The sequence below is a fragment of the Balaenoptera ricei genome, chromosome 18, assembly GCF_028023285.1.
Source record: "Balaenoptera ricei isolate mBalRic1 chromosome 18, mBalRic1.hap2, whole genome shotgun sequence".
In the NCBI taxonomy this organism is placed as follows: domain Eukaryota; kingdom Metazoa; phylum Chordata; class Mammalia; order Artiodactyla; family Balaenopteridae; genus Balaenoptera; species Balaenoptera ricei.
The window spans coordinates 49,017,979-49,034,640 of record NC_082656.1 but is presented as its reverse complement, the minus strand read 5'-3'; positions in this window follow the sequence as shown (position 1 = coordinate 49,034,640).

Here is a 16,662-nt window from a genome sequence, read left to right as displayed (position 1 = left end):
AGAAGATAAATAAACTATCAAATGCAATGTGATGTTTTTGTTAAAATAATAAGCAACAGAAGCAGACAGAAATAAATATTTCTCATGGAGGAAAATATATACAACTATAAAACATAAATATACTGGAGAATTATAATATGAATTTGTAAATTGTATGCAAATAGCTTGAAACCAGATCTATAAAGACATAAATAAAGCAACAAGACTGAAAGGTTTATATGTTGGCTTGTTTATAGAGTAGCACAAACATTTTTCTTTTTTAATTGGCAATTAATTTTCGGCAGCCATCTAGGTACTTTCATGTCAAATTACTTTTCTTACACTAAACAAGATTAGGCATCCAAGCAGCAAAGCACTTACATGAAAAGTGAGAAACTGACTGTCAAGTAGATATTTTCCACCTATAACCAATTAAAATGTTTCTTTTTTGATGAATGAGTGTGGTAATTTCACATTTTGTATTTTTACCTAAGTACGTACCTGTGTAACATCTCAGTTCACAAGGGTTAAAAAAGATGTGTGTTGATATTTCTGCTATTTCTTTCACGCAATTTACCTTTAGAATGAAACCAAGGAGAATTTAAAAACAACACAGAGCTTTCTTATGCTACTGCACACAAAAATACATCAACAGTACATGTATATGTATGTTTAAGTGTATATATATATGTATAAGTGTGAGTAAGTATATATACATATACTTGTTTTTAAGCAATGATTAAACTTCAAAAAATATTTCCATCAAATGATTTTTAGCCTCTAAGTTTCTCGTAGATTATCTTTTTATGTTGAAATGTAAAGATGCCTGTATTTAAAAATTAGAACCCTGACACATAAGGTAAAAAAGTAATGTGTTATTGATAATCTTCGAGTAAATGACATAAAAAGGAAAATATTGATTTTTTGGAAGATGTCTCATTTTTCTTACTTCACGGAAGACTGATGCAGGTTCATGAGCTTGTCAATATTATTTGAATTAATGCATATTCCTTACTATTGATTGCTTTAACAATGATTGTCATAGCTGATTTATGGGCACTTATGCCTGTTAAATATTTTAAGAAGTAAATATCAGATTTGTATATATAAGTAGATTGACTTGAATAAACAACAGGGTTGGATGTTAACATTATGCCTTTTGATTTAATCCATATTATAATACATTATGCAAGATGTATTTTTAAGATAGCAGCAAAAATTCACTAAAAGATATTAGATCACATTGTTTACCAGAATTAAGTGCAGAATTCTCTCTAAGAATAAAAAAAATAATTTAAATTTAAGGTAACAATTCTCATGACACTTGGAAATTTATCTAACATCTATGAGAAAAATCAAACAAAAATATAAAATTTGCATATCTTTTTAATAAACTTAAAATGGATTTGTTCCTATTGCTTAGAATAGATCAGAATATAGGATTACAATTCTTAGTTTCAGTTTGCTATGGTGACTGATACCCAATATTTCGCAAATAATTGAGAGAAGGTGTGATGAAGTGGGAAGCAAAGAAGGGGTATATATATCTATGTCATTCTATATTTAGCATGAGTATCTCTGACTTGAGATATGATATATAATAATATAGTTATTTACCAAGGAAACTACTTTAAAAAAAAAGTTTATTGAAGTATCATATATGTACCATAAATTCACTTGGTGTAAGAGTTCGAGTCATTGATTTTTATTAATTTTTTTTTTTAACTGACAGAATTGTGCAAACATTACCATGTTCTAATTTTAGAAGATTTCCATTACCTCAAAAAGATACCTGATGCCCACTGCAGTCACTCCCTGTTTCCAACTCCAGTCCCAGAGTTGGAATTACTAATATACTTACTGTCTCTAAAGATCTACTTTTTCTGGACATTTCACATAAGTAAAACCATATAAAACGGGGTCTTTTGCATCTGACTTCTTTCATTTAGCACTTTATTTTAGAGGTTCATCCATGCTGCAACATGTATCAATATTTTATTCATTCTTTATTGCCAAATACTATTCCATTGTAGGGATAACCACAACTTTTTATACATTCACCAGCTGAGGGATGTATGCATTGTTTCCACTTTTGGGCTATTACAAATATTGTTATTATGATCATTCATGTAAAAATCTTTATATGGACATACATTTTCATTTCTCTTATGTAGTCTAGGTGTGGAATTACTGGATCATATGGTAAATTTATGCTTAACTTTTATGAAACTGCCAAACTGTTTTCCAAGTGGCTGCACCTTTTTACATTCTTACTGACAATGTATGAAAGTTCTAATTTTGTTACATCCTTGACAATATGTTTTATCTGTCTTTTTGATTGTAGCTATCCTAGTAGATGTGAACTGTTAAATCACTGTGGTTTTGATTTGCATTTCCCTAATAGCTAATATTGTTGTGCATCTTTTCATGAGCTTATTAACCATTGCACATCCTTGTTGAGAAATGACTATTCAAATCATCTGCCTGGGTTTAAATTGCACTATCTGTCTTTTTGTGTGCTTGGTATTATATCTAAGAAATCATTGTCTAAATAAGAAATCATTATCTAATCCAAGGTCATAAGAACTTACATATTCCTCTAAAGTTTTTATACTGTTATCTTTTACATTTAGATCTACAATCCATTTTGAGTGAATTTTTCTCTTTTATGCTGTGAGGTAGGAGTCCAAATTCATTCTTTTGCATGTAGATATTGTCTCAGCACCATTTGTTGAAAACACTATTGTTTCCTCATTGAATTGCCTTTTTTTCCACGTGTACACGTCACATTTTCCTCTTTCTGGGCATGCCTCATAACTTCTCTTGAAAATTGGACATTTTAGATAATATATTGTAATGATTCAGGATCTTAACTCTCCCTGTCCCTGAGGGTTGCTGTTGTTTGTTTAATTACTATTTATTTGCTTAGTAAGTTGGCGGAACTAACTCTATGAAGTCTATTTCCATTGCAATGTGCTGTCTCTGACAACACAGCTCAGGTGGTTTTTATCTTTTTCACCTGATTACCCAGAAATTGTCCCGGGTCGGCATAAGTCACTTATTGGTCAAAAGATGTGCTTAAGTCCCCTTGGCCTGTTAGACATTTGCCTTTTGCAATTCAATGCATGTACGGTTAGAGGCTGCTTCCACAGTTCAGAGAGTTTACATGTTTGCACCCCGACCTGACCTCATTCATTCCAGAAGTAGTAGCATGGATTTTCCCTGTATGATCACTTTTTAGACCACTTGGGTATTCACACAGTTTTCCAGTCTGCCTAGGATGGATGTGATTTTATTTTTAAACCTGGCTTATTAATAATTACTTTTTGTCATAGTAGTTTACTGTCCAGCCAATGTTTGGTTAGAGGTCGTGCTTAAGCCCCTAGTTTCCATGAGGCTTCTGCCCTTAGCTATGTGTGTGACTTGGGGAATGTTTTAATTTCTGTCTTCTCTTCTGCTCTGATTGCTCCTTGGTTGGTTCAACCTGAAGTGTGTGCAGAGTGTTGCTGTACCCTGGGGTTAGATGTGATCCCTGGTTGTCTCTGTTAAACTTGTGACTGCTCCACCATCTCAAATTTTTGCTACTGGTAAAGCTATGTGCACCCTTCTAGCTGCTCTCAACCAAGATCACTGCTGTTTGTGACATCTCCCCTTTCTCTCACAGGCACAGCATTCTTCACATTCTTCCAAATAAAAATCAACTCCTCAGGCAGGACTGGGAAGTTTTTTTGTCCTATAGTGTGTCTTATACCCTATATGGTATAACCTTTGCATAACTGCACAAGATCTGGGACCAGGGACAATGACCCATTTCTCCTGGAGTCACACCCTTGCTCTAAGACCAGGTCTTCTTGGCTTTTCCCTTCCCTGGAGCCTCCACCCTAGAAGCAAGGTGGGGTGGGGATGAATGGGGCTCAGTATTCTGGTATTCTGGTGCCTTTGCTTTTGCTGAGAGAGTGGGAACTTGGTGATAGAAGGGAGCCTTGGCCCTCTTGGCCATGTGGGCCCAAGATACAGCTTCAGCAATGTAGAGTTGGGGGAAATGAGAAATACCAGGAGTCTAGCCATCTTGTGACAATATAATTTCTTAGACTGGGAACCAGAAGGAGAGGGAGCCCCATATGATGAAGTTTTCTGAGTGTGGGGAGGCAATGGGTTGTGGCTCAGATGCCACAGACTCTCACTGTTATTACTTAAAATTTAGTAGATTTTATTGAATGAATATTTTTCCACTTGCTGTATGCCCTTAGGATAATTTACAGAGACTTAAATTAGTTTTTTTTTTTTTAATAAAATTTTCTGTATATAAATGGTTGTTTTGTTGGGTAGAATGTCTATTGTGCTTCTTATTCTGCAATTCCAGAAGAAGTCAGTCTCTCAAGCAACTTACTTCTAAAGATAACTACTTTGTTTCTATTTTCAAAAGCCAAAATATTAATTTAGGGTCATAACCACTTTAGGGACTCATATTACAAGCTTCTGTAAATATTACTAAATACATTCAAATGTTTCTGTTAAAATTACTATCTTGATGATTAAAATTGCAAAATGACAGCCCTTTATCAACCATTATAAGACATGATGCCATTATAGCAGTTTTTTTTTTTTCTAAAGAGTCTTCATTTAATTGTTCTTGATAAAATATCATTTGCTATCACCAACACCAAAATCGCTGTTAGCATAAATTTTAATTGATAATTTATAGTCTAATTGCTAATCCCATTCTGCACTAATTTATAATTCTACCTATGTCATAAATATGAATGGATAGTTTCCAATCGTATACTATCATGCATTTGTTCAAGGACTTCCTTTAATTACTTCCATTATTCCTGATCCTGTGGTGTAGGTGGGAGAAATTTGGGTAACCCTTTGGATGCTACCACTGTTTTATGTGTCAAAATTGGATTAGATACTATGCATAATGCAAATAACCATGTAATTATTTTGAATTTACAATGTATTTACTATGTAATTGCATAGTAAGTACCATATAATTACAAGATGATTACATGATTACTTCTGCCTTTTACTCAGCTTTAAAAGCAAAAGTTTTTGTTGCAATTACTATTGTCATTTATTGGTAAGTGTTACATAGTAGGGAACAAAATATTTATCATATAATCAACCAAGCAAGCAACTGTTATTGACTCTTTTCAGTTGCAAAATTATATCTAAAATTTATTGCAGTGAACCTAAAAATGTTCTAAAAAATGAAGTTTATCAATTAAAAAATGTTATTGCACTTGAGGAGTTAAGCATGAATACAGCGCACAATCTGATATCTCTAAAACAGCTGATTATTGTGTACACCATTCTGTTTAACTATTGTGATTGTGCATTTTTAATTGAAGCTTTGACTTTCAGGTCGATTTTTTAAATATTCCAAGAAAATCTTAATTGGCCAATATGAGGAGAAACTCAAGAAATAAAAGTGAATATAATACCTAAAAACACCCATACATATGGTAATAAAACATATTATGACTTTTAAAAATTAATGACTCATACATTTTATAACATTATAAAACATAAGTATTTTATATTAAAACAGTATTAGTGTTACAGGAAAATTGGGGAAATAGTACAGAGTTTCTACACACCCTACATACCCAGTTCCACTATTATTAACATTTTGTGTTATTTTGGTGCATTTGTTACAATAAATGAACTAATAGTGATACACTATTATGAACTAAAGTTCATAATTTATTCTGATTTCCTTAGCTTGTACCAAATGTTCTTTTTCTGTTCTAGGATCTCATTCATGACACCACATTACATTCAGTAGTCATGACTTTTAGGCTCCTCTTGGCTAAACAAGTTTCTCAGATTTTCCTTGTTTTTGATGACCTTGACAGTTTGGAGGAGTGTTGGTTAGGTATTTGTAGAATATCCCACAATTGGGATTTGTTTAATGTTTTTCTCATGATTAGACAATAACTATGTGTGTTTGGAAGGGAGACCACAGGGGCAAAGTGCTAGTACCATCACATCATATCAAGAGTATATAATACAAGCGTGATTTATCATTGTTTATGTTAACCTTGATCGCCTGGCTGAGGCTGTGTTTGTCAGAGTTCTCAGCTATGAAGAGACAGCCTTTTATCAACCAAAACTTTTGCCTTTCCATGAATTTCTACTGTTGGAAGAAATTCACTATGCACAGCCCACGATTAAGCATAGGGAAGTTATGCTCTACCTGAAGGCAGAATATCTACATAAATTATCTGAAATTCTTCTGCATGGTAGATATATCCATTCTCCTCCACTTAGTTATTTATTCAATCATTTATTTATATCAGTATGGACTCATGCATATTTATTTTATACTTTGGGTTATAATCTAACAATGCATTATTTTATTGCTCAAATTCTTCCAGCTTTGGCCCTTGGAAGCTCTCACAGTTAGCTCCTGGATTCCTTTGACATACTGGATATTGTGAAAGTTTCAAGCAATTATGTATAAAGTTGCTATATGCATTTGTATGCAGACTTTTATGTGGACATTAGTTATCAGATCTGTCGGGTAAATGTCTAGAACAGTGATTGTTGGAGTGTATGGTAAGACTATAATTAGTTTTTTAAGAAACTGACAAGCTGTCTTCCAAAGTGGCTGTATATTTTATATTGGCACCAGTAATGAATGTGGGTTCCTCTTGCACCACATTTTTGTCAGCCACTGGAATTGTAGTTTCTTGGATTTTGTCATTGTAATCAATATACGGGGGTATTTCATTGTTGTTTTAATTTGCAATTATTAATAACAAATTATATTGCACATCTTTTCATATTCTTACTTCCCATCTATATGTCTTCTTTGGTAACGTATGTGTTAGATCAGTTGTGCATTTTTAAATTAAGTTGTTTATCTTCTTGTGTTTTAAGAGTTGCTTATATAATTTGTATACATTCTTTTATCAAACATATGATTTTGAAATATTTTCTCACAGTCTGTGGTTGTATTTTGTTTTTCTTAACAGGCTTTTGCTGAAAAGAAGTTTTTAATTTAAATAAATATAAGTGATCAACTTTTTCTTTCACAGATGGTGACTTTGGTGTTGCATCTGTATTATTTTGCTAGGCCTGTTCTAACAATGTACCATAACCTTAGTGGCTTTAACAACAAAATGTATTGTCTCACAGTTCTAGAGTCTAGATATCCAAGATCAAGGGGTCAGTAGGGCCACACTTCCTCAGAAAGTGCTGGGGAAGGATGTGCTCCAGGCCTCTCTCCTAGTTTCTGGTAGTTCTTCAGCTTGTGGTGGCTTAACTCCCATCTTCACTTGGCATTCTCCCTGTATCCAAATTTTCCCTTTATATAAGGACACCGATCCTATTGAATTAGGGACTCACCTTATTCCAGAATGACATCATCTTTACTTAAACAATTGTATTTTCCACACCCTTATTTTTAAATAAGACCATATTCTGAGGTGCTGGGGATTAGGACTTTAACATGAATTTGGGGGGACTCAATATAACCCATAACAGTCTCTGAAACTCATCGCCAGTCTCATGGTCACCTAGAAGTTCTCCTATGTTTTCCTCCAGAAGTTTGGTAGTATTTCATTTAACATTTAGGTCCATGATCCATTTTTAATAACTTTTTTGAAAATTGTAACATTTATTAATTTTTGCATGTGGACTTCCAATTATTACAGCACCACTTATTGAAAAGATTAGGCATTCTTCATTGAATTACCTTGTCTCCTTTGTCAAAGTTTAGTTGACTATATTTGTGTGGATGTTGTGAGTGTTTTTCTGGACCCTCTATTCTGTTCCATTGATCTTTGTGTCTGTTCTTTCGCTGAGTCCATGCTCTCTTAATTGTGATACCTTTAAAGTAAGTCTTGAAATCAGCTTGTGTAAGTCTTCCAACATTTCTGTTTTTCAGTATTATATTGGCTACTCTAAGTCTTTTGTTTTTCAAGGTGAATTGTAGAATCAGGTAAATTTTCCCAAGTACATGATAGGATTTGTTGAAAATTTCAGCAATAAGAACTAAAAGGGCAAATTCTTGACCTTGCTCTCTATCTGTGGCTAATATGTAATTCCTTGTCTGAGTGACTCAGCTATAAGGCATGGAAATTTCTGCCTTCTAAGGGAATAAGGCAGGAGTGGCTTCCCTCTCCCACAGTTGATGTCTTAGATAAGAAAAAATAGAAAAGACCATGGTGCAAGCCTTTTTAGTGAAGAACCCTGCTTCTGCTGACAGAGGCTGCATTGTTCACTGAAGTATTGTCTTTTTCTGTAGCTATTGAGTGCTACTTGCTTACACCTGGAGAAGCTTGAAAACCTAGCCAGTGAATTTCAATATTAAGGTACATACAAATCACCAAAAGATATTGTTGAAAAGTGTATTCTAATTCAATATGTCTGGAGTGGACCATGCTTTTGCATCTCTAACAAGCTCTCAAGTAATGCTGCTGCTATTCTATGAACCACACTTTGAGTAGCAGAGAGCTAGAGAAATTTTTCTCAAACTTGAGCATATACAAAATGACTTGTTAATATAAAGATTCTTGGGCTTCATCCCCAGACTGATTCATTAGGTCTGAGAAGGGTCCTTTGAATTTGAATTTCTGACAAATTCCCAGGTTATGTTGAGGCTGATGATCTGGGAACCACAATTTGAAAAACACTGACCCAGAATTCTAATGTACAACCACTCCAAAATGGAAAAGTACCAGGGTTCTAGCCTACTTGGCAGGTTGGAGAAAAGAACAAAACAAAATCTTCTCCCTACACCTCACCACTTATTGACTCATCTGTTGTCCAGGTGGTCCAAAGTGTGATTTATGAAATGTAAACAAATCAAGAGGAAAAACAAAATAAAATAGATTCCATCTTGGGGGAAAATGGCTATATTCTTCTCCAATGGCCAACTGGCTCCTCATACTTTTCAGTTGTTATATCTTAATGCCTGAATACTTCTCTCTGTCTTTCACATCTTATACACAATTATTCACAAATCCACTTAGCACTGCATTCCAAATATATACAGAGTTTAACCAATCCCTACCATCTCCACTGCTAATACCTTGAACTAGAAAACACATTCTTTAATCTGGTGTTACCATACCTGCTAATATGCCTCTTTGCTTTCCCCTATGTCTCCCCACAGTCTGTTCTCAATATCACCTCAGAGTGATCCATTTAAAACATCAGGCAGAGCACATCACTGTTCTGTTCAAAAAATTTCAGTGGCTTTTTACCACACTCAGTAAACTCACTTCTTATTAAGTCCCACAAGACTCCCTACCACCTGGCCCCCTGTTACTTATCTAACCACCACCCTTCTACCCTTCCCTCTTGCTCATTCTGGTCCTCAAAGCAGGTAGCCATGATCCTGGCCTTAGGTCTTTGGTGTTTCCTTTACTTGCTTCTCCAAAAAATCCACAAGGGTTGCTCCCTCACCTAATTCAGGTCTTTGATCCAATATCACCTTACAATCAGGTCTTTATTGACTGCCTTAGAGTAGTAACTACCTCTCTCTCCATACTTCTTTCCCTCCCCTAATTTATATTTCTTCATAGCACTTAATATTATCTGACATGAAATATATTTTTATTATTTCTTATCTACAGTATCATAATGTAATATAAGCTGTAAGAAAGAACTTTTTTGGTGGGATGGAACTTTTTTGTTCACTGCTGCTATATGCCTAAAACCTGTGGGAGTACTTGACAGTTCAAAACAAAAATCCAAAAGATTGCGCATTATCAGTGAGAATAAAAAATATGTATGAAAGAAAAATCCAGAGTCTTACAATTGAATAATAAAAGTTCAATGGAAATGAAAAGACTATAGAAAAAATAATCAATAGATATATAAATACTGTACTATAAATGAATGTATAAACTAACAATAAAGAGAAAATTCTAGAAGCTTGTTGTCAGACAAAATAGGTTACTTACCAAGAATGAGAACCACACAACCATTGCTTTTAAACTGAAATTTAAAGTACATGGACCAATGTTTATGGACTTATAATAGAAATGGTTGTATTTCTAGAAGACTGTGCATGTTTTTGTGAGGGAAACAAAAAGCATCTGAGGGGGTCCCCCACTTGTGGTGGAGACTGCTGACTTCTTCCATGGCACTGCATTTATATCTGGGCCCAGGACTGCTCCGTCACAGCATACTTCCCTACCCCTCGGGTTAGCTGAAGCCTGTGACTAGGTTCTTGACAGTGAGATAGGAACAGATGTGAAATGTACTAGGTCCACGGCTTAAGATGCTTGGATGTGCTTTGTTCACCACACTCTCTTCCTTTCTCAGTTTCTACCACTTCGAAAACTCAATGCCCAGGTGTATTTAAAAAGAAACTGGGTCACTGATCAACTTTGAGGAGCAGAGATGCCTTACAAACCCAGAAAGTTCACATCAATTCAGTAAAGAAAAAGCCTATCCCCAAAGGAGGGGTTCTTGCTTCTTAGTTTAAATGGGCAGATCTAGTTCCAGGAAAAATCAAGGAAGAGAAACACGTATGGATGCATATCTAGGTATATTTCTGAAATCTAAGGAGAGAGTAATAAAACAATAAAACTTATAGTTTTTTAGCCACTGTATTTTGAGAATCTTTCCCATTATAAAGTATACCCTTCCTCCAAAATAATGCATTACCCATTTACCTTTCCTATAAAGTTTACCTAATCAAGTATTTCAAGGGAAGAAAGAGTAACTTTCACTTCTTAATATACCTCTCTAATGTTGTAACGATGAGTTATTTTTTAGTTTTTTTTTTTTTTTTTTTTCCAATCATAATATTGATTGTAGAAGAAACTGAAAAAGCCATAATTCAGTATGGGATGTCGAGTCAAATAATTTAGCTGAATTGGTTATTAAAAAAAGAGAAAATAGCCAAAAAAATCAATAATTTTCAGAATGCTTTTTTTTTTTTTTTTGCCCTAGAATACTTTGCATAGATTGTTCCCTCAATCTGTCAGCTTGAAATGAATTTTCCTTCTTTTTCTTTTTGTTCTACATATATTTTTCTCATCCTACAAGACTCAATTCAAATATCACCTTCCATAAAATTCTGTCCAGACTTCATTATAACTTATACAGCACATGACTTTATGATAATCTATCTAAATGTTACCTTCTCCCTCTAGGCTGTGAAAACGTTGAATACAAGAAATGTGCCCTGTGCTGTTATTTAATGAAGAAATACTATTTATAATTATATCGACTAAGAGATGGACTTGACCATGTGCAGCTAGCCAAAATTAATAAGATAAAGGGTAGATGGAAAATGTAAATTCTTATGTTTGGGCTCAAAATAACAATATTACAAGGGCGGGAAGAGAGAGGCCTGACTTGACCACAGTTCATATAAAATAGCTTATGAGATTTTGTTAACTACACAGCATGTGAGTCAACAAAGTAGCATGGCTGCCAAAACAAGCAATAAACACAATGAAAATGTTTCAGTTTGCCAGGCTCAATAAACATTATTTGCTGTTCTGATGGTCTGTAATTAGGATAATTAAGAACTGAAGTGTCAACATTTGCCCATCTACTAATTTCCTGATTGTTCATGGACTTTAGTAACTCCGCATTTTGTTGCTCTGCATTCTACCACTCTGGTCTTTTTACATTGCCTAATAAAGATCTATGACTCACTCTTAGCTGTTTTGATGTATGTATTAGACAGTTTCCATCAATGCCCATGTAGACGATGCGATAAGATATGCAGTCATAAGAACTAGCAAGAGGTATTAGGAATTTTGCCTTAATAGCAGTTGTATTTTCAGCCAAACAGTGGCTTTAATACTTTCTGATAAGCACTAAATTTGATATAATAGGTAGAAAGTATTTATAGACAGGTTACAATGTTGTTTAAACAGGGTTTAATGGAAAAGTAGATAATGAAAAGTCTTAGAAAATTTCCTCAAAATTACAGATTGAAAAGCAAATTAGAGAGATTGCCTACCTGTGACATTTAAGCATAGGAAATCTACACACTTATGTATGTATCTCAAAAGTGACAGTATCTCTAATGTCTAATCATTGGTTAGAATGCATAATGCCATTCAACTTACAAATTATTTTTCTATTTAAAACCAGTTCATTATACTATTAACATAATCTTTTATCATGAAGATAAAGAATAACTCTTCCAACTTTATTTTTCCTCAAATTGCAGGTAAATGTCTTATCTCAAATCAAGGTAGAAAGTGGCTCATCTCCTGACTGAGGTTCAATGTGTACCTGTTTCCTTCACCTGAGCCCATATGCAACTTGATGTTCCTCGTATCATTAAAAACACAAATCCTTTATTTCTGCAGATCTGTTGCCTCCATCCCAGATGTAATGTCTTAGACAAGTTCCTGAGAAGCAAAGCCTGAGGCAGGGGTCTGAGTGCACATAATTCATTGAGGGAGAACTTTTCAAGAAAACTTTAAGGGAGGGAGTGGACTAAGATAAGGAAGGGGAAGGTGCCATGTAAAAATGTGGGTTCGGGTCAAGCCTAGTCTTTGCCTGACCTACTTGGTGGAAGGAGGGAGGCTATGAGAACAAACTGCTCTGCTACACTGTCTACATTTGAAGCAAGAGATTCAGCATTTAAGCTCCCATATTAGGAAGTCACTCAGTGTGAGCTTCCCTCAGGTTTGGGCAGGTGTGTATAACTTCTGGTGTAAGGTAGCTCCAATCAGACAAAAACAATTTTCCATAGAAGGAGTGGTGTCTACTATTTTGTAGCAGTTAATACAGCAGCTAGAAATGAACGATGAACACAGAACTAAGAAAGGGAATCTGGATGGGGCATCATCCAGGCATAGCTTACCTAGAATTCTCTGGTCAAAATTCCTGAGACAACTTACAACTGGGAAAACTACAGTCCACTGACATGGATGCTGCAGTTAGTACCAGGGCTGTAACTAGCACTATTGCTTCCCTTTTTTACTCCTCCTTCCAGATTCCCCTCACTCTTGGATATAACTTTTGCTGGACTAGAGACTGGCAAAATAGGATGACTCAGACCCCAATCTTGCAGATTTTTGGTACCTGGGCCTCAGGTTACCATGCACCTATCAGATGTAGATGCTGTAACTGCTCACTTACAGTTAAAATTGGCCACGTGAATATCACCAGTTGCCTCAATGGCAACTGAATATCAAATACATTTTTTCCTCCCCTAATTATAAAACAGCAATCCTACCTAATAATCAGGGTCAACTATCTCTGCCAGACTGTATGCTGACATAAGAAGCCCAGAGTTACCCTATATTAGTCCTAGATTTAGTCTTACTATATCCCTTTTTAGAAGGATCATTCCTCTGAGAATGAAAATGTCTGGACTCACAGATCCTAGAGTTTTAGGGAAAAGGCTCATGAATTATCAAGTGGATACCTAGAGGGATAGGTAAATGGGGTGTTATGGGCTGAATTGTGGTCCCCCAGAAGTCCTAAACCCCAGTACTTTAGAATGTGGCTGTTTTGGGGATAAGGACTTTGATAAGGCAATTTTGAGGTTGGTAGGGGGGGGGCCCTAATCTAATCTGACTAGTATTTTTATAAAAAAGAGGAGATTTGGACACAAAAAGAGATAAAAAGGATGTGCGTGCCCTATGAAAAAACTATGTGAGGACATAGCAAGAAGGTGGCCACCTGCAAGCCAAGGACAGAGTCCTTAGAAGAAACCAAACCGGCTCATAACTTGATCTTAGACTTCTACCATCCAGAACTGTGAAAAATAAATGTCTATTCTTTAAGTCACCCAGTCTGTAATATTTTTTACCGCAGCCCTATCGTGGGCCCAATTTTGCTTTCACAACTTGTGTTCCAGACACACATATTCTATCTCTTGGTGCTACAATGACACATAATGCTTATATTTTAAGGACTATACCTCATTCTAGAGATTAGCACCCTTTCTCTGCAGGGTATTATTTCTTCATTTTTTAGGAGTTTAGTCTACTGTTCTTTCAGGCAAGTATCTTCAGGGTAAGGTGGTGGGTAGTGAGACCAGTGGATCCCGTGGTTGTGAGTGTACTGCCATATTAACTTCACTGTAAATTAAGTCCCTTGGTGCAAGGTGACATGATGTGACATACCATGTCAATGAGAAATAACACTTGCAGAATGGTAGAATGAGGAGATCTGCAAAATATCTCCCCACAAAAACAATAAACAGAACAAATTTCTCAAAAACAACCATGTTGGTTCTCTGAAATTTAAAAAAAAATACAACAAATTGTGAAACATGTATTTAAGTTAAGAAAAATTACCAAAACTTATGTAAGAACAGTGGCGATCTATGAAGTTTTAGCGTAAGACGGATCCCACCCCCCTCCCCCCAAATCCCCTAACTCTGCTCCTAAACTATCAGAAATAATGTTCCGGGAGCTGAGAAAGCCATAAAAACTACCAATTTTATTGCTAGACAGCACCAACTTGATTAGTAGCAGAGCCCACAAAATCTCCATGACCAAGATCATTGCTGAAAACTTTATTGATCTTGATGGCAACCAACCTTGCAGCTACCTGAAGCTGGGATACTGGTGGGGTTAAGCAACAGATGAGCAGACATGCCAGGAATTTATCAAGGAGATCTGGAGGATGAGACAGCCATAATGGGCTTGATAAGCTACCACATATCCTAGGTGGTCTCAAAGGCTGTGCATATATATTCACAAGGATGCACAAAAACTTAGGAGAAACTGGAGAGGGCTCTAGTTATCTCCATGTTCCCAGATGAACGTGAGGCCACGTGCAGGTGCATAGAAGACATGACAAGACCCAACAAAAGGTAAAAACTGGGACAAATTTGTAAACTGCCTGAAATAGGAATTACAGCTCAATCTTTACACACATGTGTCACAAAGAGTGGAAACTTTACTGAATCAAGGTGTTTAAAGCACTATCTCTGGCCAGACATTTCTTGACTATTAAGTTGTACTAGCCCACATGTGACCACTAGGATCTCAAGCTTAATAAGAAAAATAAACAAATAAATAGATAAATTAAAAAGAGAGATCACTGGTTACATACTGCAGAACAGGCGAACTCTGCAGAATTAGATCAGGTAAGTGGATACAAATATAAGCTAATAAACAACAAGAACCTGCAGATTCAGTAGGGATGAGCACCAGAATCCAGAGTTGCTACAACATATTACTTAAAATGTTGAGTTTTCAACAACATATTGTAAAACATATGAAGAAACAGGAATATGTGACACATACATAAGAAAAAAAATCAATGTAAACTACTATTTATACAAGTCCAGATGTTGGACTTCACAAAGATGTTAAAGAAGCTGTTATAATATATTCAGGGAACTAAAGGAAATCAAGTTTAAAGAATTAAAGGGAAGTATGACAATGACTCATCAAAGAGTGAATACCAATGAAGAGATAGATATTATAGAAAAGAAGCCAGTGGGAATTCTGGTGTTAAAAGTGCAAATATTGAAATGAAAAATGCACCAGAATTATCTAAACTGAAGACACAAAATGTGAAAATCAAGAATGAAGAAGAAACTCTAAAGAAATGAAAATAATTATAAAGAAATAATATAAACAAGTTTAAAATTACTAGAAAGAATCAAATTACCAAAACTGACTCAAGAAGAAATAGAAAATCTGAATACATCTGTAACAAGTAAAGAAATTAAATTAGTAGTTAAAAATCTCACATGATGGGATCAGTCCGTTTATAAAGGAGGCCACAGAGAGCTCCCTCCCTCCTTCCGCCATTTGAGGACACAACAAGAAGATAACTGTCTATGAACCTGGAAGTGGACTCTCACAAGACACCAAATCTGCTGGTAACTTGGTCTTGAACTACCCAGCCTCCAGAAGTATAAGAAATAAATTTCTTTTGTTTATAATTCACCCAGTCTATGGTATTCTATTATAACAGCCTGAAGAGCTAAGGGTGTAGCCAGGCAATCATTTGTTAAGTAGATTAGTGTGGGTGTGAATCATGGTCCTAAACAGCCATCTCAACAGAAGCCAGGTTCCATTCTTCCAGATAAGGGAATAATGACCCAGAAGGTGATTCAGAGATCATTGGGGCTACTGCTTTCAGTTTAAAAAGGGAGGACGATTGATTGCCTTGTTTTCAACAGGCTAGGTGACTTCTGCCCTAAGCCATAGGGGTGAGGCTGCTCAGAGTCTTGGTGCCCAATCCCTGCCCAGAAAGCTGAAGGAGTAGGACACTTAACCCAGTGGGTCCAGACGGTGAGAGCATCTCCTCTAGTGTGTCCAGAAGGCAGGACCTCGACCTGGATGGAAAGGCGGAGCATCAAGCCAAAGAGGATTATTCTGGAGCCCTAAGATCTCATATGGCATTTGCCTTGTAGTTGGACTTACTTGGGACCTGTTACCCCTTATTTCTTTCCTATATCTCTCTTTTAGAATAAGAATGTCTATCCTATGCCTGTTCAACAATTGTATTTTCAAAGCACATAATGTTTTATTTCAAAGGTTCACATCTGGAGAGCAAATTGCTTCAGGATGAACCCTACCTTGAGTCTCACTCATATCTGATTTGGATGATATTTAGATGAGACTTTGGATTTTAGGCTTTAAAGTTGATGCTGGAATGAGTTAAGATTCTGGAGGCTATTGGGATGTATTTAATGTGTTTTGCATGTGAGAATAACATAAATTTGGGAGGTGGATGAAATCTTTGTGTCTCCCCAAAATTCATGTGTTGAAATACTAA